An 11,254-nucleotide genomic window follows, 5' to 3' on the forward strand; every position below is an offset into this window, starting at 1 on the left:
CAAGCACCGTTTCATTAGCCTAGCCGTTCGACTTCTGGCCCCACTTGGTCCCATCAATGGGATCGGAAGGCAGAGGGATGAGGACCATAATGGCCGCACCTGATGCCCACCGCACCCAGACGTGGATCTCTGAGGACCAGGAGGGGCTATCCATAATCACCTGCTCTCTGGGAGGGATGGAGGGGTGGAGGGGTGGATGTGGTGGTGGTTGAGGGGGTTTTGTGGTGGTGGCCTCTCCCTCCCTGGCTCTTCTCCCACCTGGTCTCTGCGATAATTGACTCGGCCATTTAAAACTGAAGAGTTGGGGGCCATTATGGGGTGTTGCACCAGATGTATTGAAGCAAATGATTAGAAGTGTCTTCCCACTCGAATTGGATTTGTGTTGGATGCACAAAACACTGTGTCCAAATAATGTGCATAACACCGACCATCACAGTGGTAATGAAATTCAGAGTGATGTCTAACACATTCGCAACATTAAGCTGAACACACCAAGGTATTTGTAAGTTCAATGTTTCTTTTTTCCTCCCCGCCATCCATCGCATTAACAGCCTGACGCAAATTGTGCGGACTAAATGGCCATGTTTTTCAGACAGCGAGCACTATGCACTCTTCTTGTGACGGCCAAGCTCGAGTGGCATTGGCAGGGTGGTGACTGCTCATTTAATGGGCTCGGAGCCCGGCTGTAGTGGCTTTTTGCGGCCCCCCCCAGAGAGGGTAATTATTTCCATCACAGACTCCCGAAAAATGCTTTCACTGTCCCTTCCAGTGGCAGCCATCTGCAGTTGAGAAAGTCTGGGGAAAAAAAACACTTGAGAGGGATAAACAGAGAGGGTCTTCTTCGTTAAAGGGTTGTTGATCAAGAGGGGAGAAACCTTGTCAAATCAGCCTGAAATCTCAAAAAGTATGTGCTGTTCGATTAGAAGGCAATGCAACTCCACCGTCACGGTAAAGCAACCGCTGAGAACAAAAAGCAATGTCTTGTTGTCGGAGGGGCTCATAAGAATACTTCTCAGTCCTTTTGAAGATTTCCTCTTTTATTAAGTCAATATAAAGCCCCCTCAAACCGTCACACACAAACAGGGCCCAATCAAGTCTCCAATTTTGGGCTGCGAGACGAGTGTTTTTCCTCCTTCTCGATGAGACATTAAAGGGGGAAGCTAATCCACAGGCAAGCAGCAGAGCCGTGATGGCTGGATAAACAAAGCTTTAGGAGAGGAGTGCAGACCCAAACTCCTGGTGTGGTTCTCAACTAAAGAGGAGGAGAGGAGAGAGAAAGAACAGAGAGCATTGTTTACCAGCCCATTCTCCCTCTGTCGTCCTTTTGAAGTTGTGTTTTTTTTGTATTTTCCTCAGTCAGGAATCAGGGGGCTTTTGATTCTGCGTCGGTTCTCCCTCACTCTCTCTCTCTCGCTCCACATCTCACATTCAAACACACAAACATAGCAGACGCGCAACGGACATGCAAGGAATTGACAGAAATCTTCAGAGGCGTAGTACACTGCCACATCTTACATGTACACCTATCATTTGAAATAATTGCAATTTCCACCAAACCCTAGGATGAATGACTGATCTAATATTCAGATCTGACCACACTAATGCATGCACAAGAATATGAATAGAGACACAAAATATGAACGCCTGCAGCCATCACATAAGGAAAAGATAAGAGGGGCAGAAATCCCATAAATATGGATTTGAGCGGCTCAGGAAGGCATTCTCACACAGCAGGGGGCTGGAAGAGCTGTCATTTTTGCTCTTTCCCCACATCTAGGTCCTGCAGAGGACAATACTGGACCAGAACAAAAAAGTGGACCTTATTTTTCTACTGTACACCATCAAATAGGAGGGAAAAACAAAAAAAATATTAAACACATTGAGATATTTGCTGTGTAAGAGAGGAGATTAAAAGTTATGCATGTGATAAACCAACATACAAATGCACAGTATACAGTACAGTATACAGAAAATATCAGTGACAGTGAGCAATTCCTGTATCCATCGATATGAATAACTACCACAAGGCTTTGTGTAGAATTGTGCGATGCGGACATGATGACACTATATGACAAGTTTCACAAGTTACTTTGGGGAGGTCAAAAGTGGAAAGAAATAGTTCCAAATCCCAGCCCAAAACCCCAGAGCGAGAGAGAGAGAGAGAGGGAGAGAGAGGGAGAGGGGGAGAGAGAGAGAGAGAGAGAGAGAGAGAGAGAGAGAGAGAGAGAGAGAGAGAGAGAGAGAAAGAGAAAGAGAAAGAGAAAGAGAAAGAGAAAGAGAAAGAAAGAGAGAGAAAGAAAGAAAGAAAGAAAGAAAGAAAGAAAGAAAGAGAGAGAGAGAGAGAGAGAGAGAGAGAGAGAGAGAGAGAGAGAGAGAGAGAGAAATATATAGAGAGAGAGAGAGAGAGAGAGAGAGAGAGAGAGAGAGAGAGAGAGAGAGAGAGAGAGAGAGAGAGAGAGAGAGAGATCTTTGATTTGGATACCTTTGATGTGGGTGGAGGTGCTGCTGTGGCGGCTAATGGCCTGGCTGGCTGGCTGTTAGAGCTGGCAGGTTAGTGTGGTCCACCCACGACGCGCGGACTGCCTCAGCAGCTGCAGAGGGAATCATAGAATAAAGAGAAGGTGTGAACACACAAATCTCAAGCCACACACATACTCCCACACCACTGGCATACACCCACACGAATACATACAAAACACACATATATACTCAACATGTTCTAACTTTTATTTAAACAAGATTTTGGGTTGGCACAGCTAAGGGCTTGAAGCCACAAGGTCAGCATGTTTTTCTTATTTTGCTGTGAAAGATGAAAACACTACAGGTCATGGCTCGGGGCCAGGATTAGAGGTTCCACAAATTATTCATTGGACTTGGACACTGGTGCCGTGGCCTGGCCATCTGACTCCTGGCGGCTGAGGCGGGGGTACATTCCATATTCCTCGGTGCCGCAACATTTTTCACACTCACTCCCCCACTCCTCGATTTCACTCCAGTATCCATTTCCTTAGGAGCCTAGTAGGGCTGTAATGATGCACTCAACTCACGTTAACGAAAGGGACACTGTGTGAGATTTTTAGTTGTTTATTTCCAGAATTCATGCTACCCATTCACTAATGTTAGCTTTTTCATGAATAATTTCCACCACCATCGAATTCAAAGTATTCATTAAGACAGGAACAATTGCACTTTTCATACATGAAAAGGGGGATCTTCTCCATGGTCCGCCATTTTGAATTTCCAGAAATAGCCATTTTTAGCTACAAAACTGACTGAACTTGGGCCATACTAGAAAATATTAGTATATTACTTAGTAAACAATAGACAATACATAGACATACGATTCAATACGTCGTCGTCGTCGTCGTCGTCCCCCGAGCCACCCCCCCCCCCCCCGACTTTTCAAACTATGACAGTTTATAGGTAGAATAGGTTACAAGAGGCTACTAATAATATAAACAGTTTCAAAATAATAATGATGAGGATTTAAATCACCATCCACATCATATCAAGTTGTTGTGTTCCGGACTGAAAGGTAACACATTTTTGAAAGGGCATATTTCACTACTGCCTCCTTGCATCGCAATACAGCATCATGACTGTGTATCGCGATTTCTCGGTTCGATACAATATCGTTACAGCCCTAGAGCAGGGGTTCCCAAACTGTGGTACACATACTCACATTTTGTAATATTGAATTGTATGAATCTGAAAACATAATGCAGAATAATACTAGGCAAGCAAGATATTTAAAAACAAACTTGCACTGAATGTGACCGTAGCTGTTGATGCTATATGAACCTCTCCTGTATTGACTGGCAAAAGTGAATATGGAAGGCCTTTAAGTGAAAGAAAAAGTGAAAGCCCATTGGGAAACTCCAACTCCCATTGTCATTGTGACACAGCACTCCACAGCACACAAGTGAACACTGCACACTGCACACAACGAAATTGCATTTATGCCTCACCCGTGCAAGGGGGCAGCCCTCAGTGGCGCCCCATGGGGAGCAGTGCAGTTTGTACGGTACCATGCTCAGGGTACCTCAGTCATGGCGGAGGATGGGGGAGAGCACTGGTTGTTTACTCCCCCCACCAACCTGGCGGGTCGGGAGTCGAACCGACAACCTCTGGGATGCAAGTCTGACGCCCTAACCGCTCACCCATGACTGCCCAGTGGTACTGGGATACTTTACCTTGATATTCTAATGTTGGTTGTCAAGGTGGTACTCTGAGAAGTCAATACTTTCTCAGGTGGTACTTCACACAAAGAGTTTGAGACCCACTGCCCTAGAGCATAGTGTTTACCATTCACTACTGCCGCCAGCCAGCCGTCCCAGCCAAGCGCTGTAATCATACCCACTTTTTCACAGCCAATGGATTCTGCAGACAGTCCACCATCTAGTGTAATTTAACATCAGCAATTTCAGCAGCTGGGGAAACGAATGAGGAGGTGGAGCAAATTCATTCAAAACATAGGGCTTGGGTGCTACTTTATGGGACCTCTGTAACCTTCAGGGCCACTAAAGTGGCTGGAAGCACACTGAAAGCACGCACGCACGCACGCACGCACGCACGCACGCACGCACGCACGCACGCACGCACGCACGCACACCCCTCTTTTTTGCCAGGGATTACAATAGTTCACATTCTCCGGGGATCCATGCATGGCTTCCTCAAGGACGTTCAGGCAGCCTTTGAGCACCTTGGTTTTCTAGGACACACATCAAAGCTAAGCTAAGACGGGTGGCATTAGTTATCACTGCTCCCAGCTCAGTAATGTTGGCCCCCTGATGTCTTCAGCATGAGATTACACCCCTACACATACACACATGCACGCATATATATGCAAACATGCGCACACACTCACACACTCAGTCACGCACGCACATATGCACGCTCACACTCATGTACTGTATACAACAGTCAGCAGCTACTCAGTGCTCTAAAATAGGCTCTATTACAAGACTATTCCAGACTAATTTGTTCAGTTTCTGTGTTGTGTGTAAGACCAGAAAAAAAGGGCTCATTTATGTACTGTATGGGGCAACAACTGAAACCAAAAATACTGGATAAGAGAAAGATAACGCAAACCACGCCCACTCAATGCAAAAGCGTGGGCTCAAGTTGGGTCTCCTAAGGGGGCGTTGTCCCCTCCTTCTTCTTCTATTTTTGAGGTGTTTGCTCAAGACGTGCGCTACCGCCATCTACAGCGCTAAGGGGACTTGATTTATTCTCAACCTCAGGACTCCGAAGGTCTCCTAACCGAAGGTCTCCTAAAGGGGCGTTCACCCGACATAAAGTGGATACCGGAAAAGAAACAAAATGACGCTTCTTGGTTAGATCCAGTTTCTTTGAATGAAACTCTTCCGGGCTACTGTACATATAACTGTAACCAGCCTCACAGTCATGACAAGAAGAATACGTCTCTTGGATAGATATGCAGGGTTTAAGGAGAGGAAGAGCCCACTGCAATGGGAAGAAGCCCTTGCAGGCATTTAAAAAATCAATAGTGGATGTAGTACAGCTCTTTCAGTCTGAAGAGACCGGATAGATAAGATCCTCTTCTCTCCCGGCTGTGTCCACTGGCGTGCAGTTTTATTTCTGCTGTCTCCTGGCACAGAAAGGCAGCACTCGAATCCTTTACCACCACCACCTCCCCCAAACACCTCCGCCTCCTCCTCCAACTCCTTCTTCTCACCCCATTGCTTCAGCGGCAAAGTGATGGATTTGCAGAGTGGGCACGACGGCGAGAGGCAACGACAGGATGTCTCGGCTCACAGGAGTAGCTTCATTAGAGAGAGCGGTGAGATTTAATGTCGCCTGGCTTCGTCCCTGGCAGAGCAAGACAGGCGCAAGCAAGCACGCACTAGCAGAAGACATTCTTCACCAGCGAGAAAGGAGACAGGCGACAACTCTGTCAACTCAAATGTTGAAGACGAGACATAAGGACTTTTACTAGCCAGATATTAAGCAGGCCAAAAGAATATGTACATTTTGTGATCTGTTTCAAGAAAGACATTTGGGAGAGACGGGGGATATTGAGAAACAGACTTAGGGAAAGAAATGAGGACACAAATTAAGTCCATGTCTTTGTTGCCGTGGAGTCAGTGACTTTTGGCAGTCATATTGTGTCCTGAGCACAGCCAAATCCAGGAAGGTCAACGCAACACAAAAAAACAGGACCCTAAAGTAGGGCTGCACAATTAATCGAAAATGATCAAAAATCGTAATATAATTGTGATATCGAAGTCGTGATTTCAATCGTGATTTAATCGTGGCAATAGTGACCCACATTCGAGAGCCTCCTTTAAGCCAAAACATACTGACAGGCTGGTGTTTCTGGACAGAAACCTCTGTTTACCTAAGTTTCATGCTATTGCCTTTTACATAATCATTACAATCTGCACACTTTAGGTCTATTTTTGTGCAAAGAAGCTTTACTTGACTTGCAAGCTTTCGGTCCTTAGACCTTCATCAGGCAGATCATCTTCATCTGCCTGATGAAGGTCTAAGGACCGAAAGCTTGCAAGTCAAGTAAAGCTTCTTTGCACAAAAATAGACCTGAAGTGTGCGGATTGTCGTCTTTTTATACAGAAATTTCCTGCACCTTCTAAACAGATGAGCGGTGGCCTATCACAACTTAAGTTACATAATCATTACAAGTAATTTTATTTTGCTCATCCCGTATATAATTAATTCTTGGTTATATTTCATTTTGTTATATATATATTTTTAAATCAGCAAAAATCAATAATCGTGATTAATAATCGTGATTATGCTTTTGACCCAAATAATCGTGATTATGATTTTTTCCCCATAATCGTGCAGCCCTACCCTAAACCAACAAATCCCAGACTCAAGTTACTGAACTGTAAGTCATTCTGGATAATGGCATTCTACCCAAAGTCAATGCAAATCAAAAGAATAGCTGACCAAAGTCACAAACTCACAATGCTGGTCTTGCAGTAGGAGTAGTAGGATTCTTAAACACTACTGTAATAACCACACTAAAAATACACCAGGCCCTTGAGATTCTTGAGCAGATTCTTTGTTGTTTTTAATCATTTTCCAAGATGCATCCCTTTGCATTGCATCACTGAAGCAGAGCGGAACAGTGGGAGGGCCCGGGCCGGAGATATCCTCCTCACTCTTGATGTCCTTTTGTTAGGACCTTGAAGTCATCAAGACTAATTGGCTACATCCAGCTCCAACTGAGGCCTGCTCTAATGACGATAACGATCCCTCATTAACTGTTGGCAACCTTCACAAATCCTTCAACAAAGCAACTGTAATGCAGTGTTTCATGTCTCTCGCAATATAGGAGCTGAATGAAGGGGAAGGGGAAGGGGGGTGCTTCGGCTTACCTTCTGGTGACTAAAACTCCACAACTTTCACATTTTAGCCTGGGAAGGTCACTCGAAAAAGATCCACTTTCATAAAGAGTTGAATAAATACTTCATGAAGCTGCAGCCTTTTGAACCATTCAGTATGCTGGCCATCACCGCAGTCATATTAGACATGCTAAGCATAATATAGACCTGAACTTTTAACCCAAGACGAATGGCTGCCTTATAGGCTATGCAGGAGCCACAAGGGCGTGGGGAGGGAAGGCTCCACATAATGTCCAGGTAATCCCATTTACTTCACCGCCTGGAGTTCAAAGCCTCCTGCAGGCAGCACCACACACACTCTTGAACGTGCCCATGTTTGATTGCGTGCCACGATGCATTGGGGGACTGGTCATGCGATTGAACATTCCCATGTGGAAATTACTGTCCATCGCCATTCACGTCTCTCAAAATGATCGTGTCAGAAATATTGGTTCACGGAGAGAACACGGGCGAGGGAGACTGCCCTTCACACAGCACTTTCCCCATCGACCTCACATCACAGAGCCATCAAAATCAAACACGTTCTCTGGGGGGGTACCGGATGAAATGAAAAAGCGGCGGACAAAAAAAAAGGGAAGGGTGGGCGGGTGTGAGGCAGAGGCTGCATTTCTGGCAGTGCTTAAAAAAAGCCCCCTTTGAATTCATCAATTTCTCCCTTTCCTGAAGACGTCAGAGGAAGAAGTTGTGGAGGTTCTGATGTCAGCCAGCATTTTCTCTTTTTTTCACAGGCGGAAGGCTAGGATGTTTGTTTGCATTTCAATCCCCCAAACATACTACCTTTTTTTCTCTTCTGCTGCTGTGCCGAGTGGAATGGGTTGCATCAACATATGCACTTCATTTCATCAGAAGCTGTCAGGTGCTCACCACATAAACAAGCCATGCTGTGACAACACATAAGGCGCTCATCAGCTCATCAGTTTCCCCAGTGGACGACTCCTAACTTCAGGCATCTCCTCTCTTGACGTGTGACAACATGGAGCCCCGATACACATGCATGCAGATGTGGATGAGCGGCACAACATACTTGTAATAACAGCTCGGCACAGCGCAACAGTTATTTTGGCACAGGAATGTTTCTTTCCTTAGGACTGTTGAAACATTATTTTTATCCACCAAGTTACATGCAACCACTTACGCCATGTCATGCAGAGAACCACATTGCTATGAGCATGACTGATTTGCCATAAAATGTCTGGATCTCTGAATAGGAGAAGATGAATGCATGTCATTTTGACTAGGCTAATATCCAATGACATTAACCAACATTTTTATGAGGGTGAATCACCCTGTGGAAATAACATCATGAATGATTTGCAATATACTACATTGGATACCTCACATTATATACTAATATTCCGTCCAATTTACATTTTAATTCTGCTTAAGGTTTGTAGTGTAGTCCAAAGCTGTGTAAACAGTTTGTGACTGTCTGTCTCCACCTCCACAGTTCACCAGAATGAATGTTGTTTTTTGTTGAAAAATGTTGACCTTATCACAAACAAGCAGTCTCAAACTGTCAGCCATATTCGATTTCCAAACTCAAACAACTATCGCGATCATGGCAGCCAATTATTGGATTCAAACCATTGTCATGATGTATAACACATGTGAGATCTCAAGACTCAGATTTCAATTTCAGACAGACCACCATCATGCTTGGGATCAGGGGGGCAGGATTTGGCTGGTTAGCTTTGCTGATTAGCAATTCGCCATTTTCGCATTTCCGACATCCACATCGCTCAATGATGATTGGTGGGTACGTGAGTTTAGTGTTTGGCGCACAGACCTTTACAGCTCTGTGGTTAGGCACCTCCATGCATCCAATGCCCGTCTTCCATATAGATTTCTGGTCGACCATAAGTCAGTCCGTAACGTGGCACGTAATTGGCTGAGTAAACTGTCAGCGGAAATAACTCAATTTTGGAAGCTGTAAAAACGTTCAATTTTGGCTGAATTCACTAGCCTAGCATTTCCCATTGAAATGACTGGAGGCGGGACTTATTCACTCTCTCCAGTTCTTATACTACCTCCATGCTTGGGATCCTTTGGTATGACATCAACCATGGCTGAAGGCATGTTAATATACCTACTTCCTGCACAACACTGCACACATGTTTTTAAGGTGGGCTTAACCTTTTAAAAGCCACCCTGCTGTCTTGAAGTGACTCACCCCCTTTTAAGAACATTTGACTTCTGGCCCTTGCTAAAAGCCTGCTTACAAATAAGTAGAGATGTACAGGATCCAAGATCCGGTTCCGGATCCGGCAGGATAATAGGGTTTTTCACAGGATCCGGATCCGGTTCCAGGATCCAGGATCCGGTAGCCGAGGCTTTTCAGTCAAAATAGTTTGAGCCAACGTGATAAAAAGGGCCCACATATGTGAGTAGGCTATGTGTTTCAACCCTTTCGTAGGATCCGGTATCCGGTTCCGGATCCGGCAGGATCTTAAGCACTGGATCCGGTATCCGGCAGGATCCTAAAAATCAGGATCCGGTGCATCTCTACAAATAAGGTCACTCTTCGGTGGCCCCCTCCTCTCTCCCCGTAGGCTGCTTGCTCTTAGGAGTTTCAGCAAGAGTGGCCTCATTGCTTTTTTTTGTCTGAGTCATCTCTGAGTGGACTCCAGCGTTAGTCACGAAGGATCAGATGACCATGGCCACAGACCTTTACGTACCTCCAAGTCTGCACCAAAAAGCCCCGAAGCACACTGTTAACACTTGGCAGACTTGTCCCCAATTCCAAAGGCCATTCCAACTGCTTTCAAATTGATAAGTAGACTTTTTAAAAACAAAAACACAGCTTGTGAAGGCACTGCAATGGGTGTATGACTGAACACAAATCATCACCTACCGGCTACCGCTTTAGATTCCCCATTCTTACCCGTCTCTTCTCATCGCCTACACATGATTTAAATATATAAATAAACAAATGTGTATGGGATAACAAAAGCATGAAAAAGGTGTTTTTGTTCCACTCCCCCATACCATGCAGGAAAACGTGGACGAGGAAAACGTGGATGAGGAAAACCAGGTAGCAATGCCTTTTTCCCTCAGCAAAATCTATTTCTGCCTTCTGCCCCATGGAAAAAGAATTTTCTAGAAAACGTGTATGGTCAGATGACCTTGTTATTAGCTACACATATTCCCCAAAGAGGAGCCTTCACCTCCCGCTACTTTGAATAAAAGATTTGACTGTGGTAGGAGGAGGTAGGGGAAATGGTGATTGCGGGTTGTGTAGGGGCTGTGGCGATGCGGAGGAGAAGGCGTGTGTGTGTGTGTGTGTGGTTGAGGGGGGATCTTGCCTGCTCGGTGGCAGCCATGCTACACCTTGTAGTGTTCAATTATGAAACACCTGTGTGCCGGTCGGAGAAGCAGAGGAATCTACCCCTGAGGGAATCTGCCCAGCTCTTCCTAAGACAAAGGAGAAGATAATTACAACACGTAGGGCCAAGGCTGGGTGAAGGAAGCTCACAGTAAAACACTGAGCGTAGCACACACTGCCATTGTACCACTGCCATTGTACGTGAAAGAGATGGCCTAACCTGCGGCTGCTCCACAGAATCAATAATGTTCTTTTTCTTTCCATTTCACCTTCATATGACAGCAATTGGATGGATGGATGGATGGATGGATGGATGGATGGATGGATGGATGGATGGATGGATGGATGGATGGATGGATGGATGGATGGATGGATGGATGGATGGATGGATGGATGGATGGATGGATCAGTGATAAAATGAAATGTCACAGTCTTGTACACTCAGAAAGAAAGAAAGGGGCAAGGGGACTCTCTCCCTCTTCCAGCTGCTCAAATTCAGTTTTTCTCAATAGCAATGATGAAACTGAGAAGAAGTAAGGCC

The 11,254-nt window shown here is 45.3% G+C and overlaps 1 protein-coding gene across 1 annotated transcript in view; it reads right to left on the bottom strand.

Moving 5' to 3' along the window:
* Positions 1 to 11,254, bottom strand: part of arvcfb (ARVCF delta catenin family member b) — a 289,566-nt gene that overhangs the window by 189,635 nt on the left and 88,677 nt on the right. The window contains exon 3 of the mRNA XM_063194968.1: positions 2,483 to 2,591. The gene's annotated coding sequence lies outside the window, so the exon portion shown is untranslated. The remainder of the gene's footprint in view (positions 1 to 2,482; positions 2,592 to 11,254) is intronic.

The sequence above is a fragment of the Engraulis encrasicolus genome, chromosome 3, assembly GCF_034702125.1.
Source record: "Engraulis encrasicolus isolate BLACKSEA-1 chromosome 3, IST_EnEncr_1.0, whole genome shotgun sequence".
NCBI classification, from domain to species: Eukaryota; Metazoa; Chordata; class Actinopteri; order Clupeiformes; family Engraulidae; genus Engraulis; species Engraulis encrasicolus.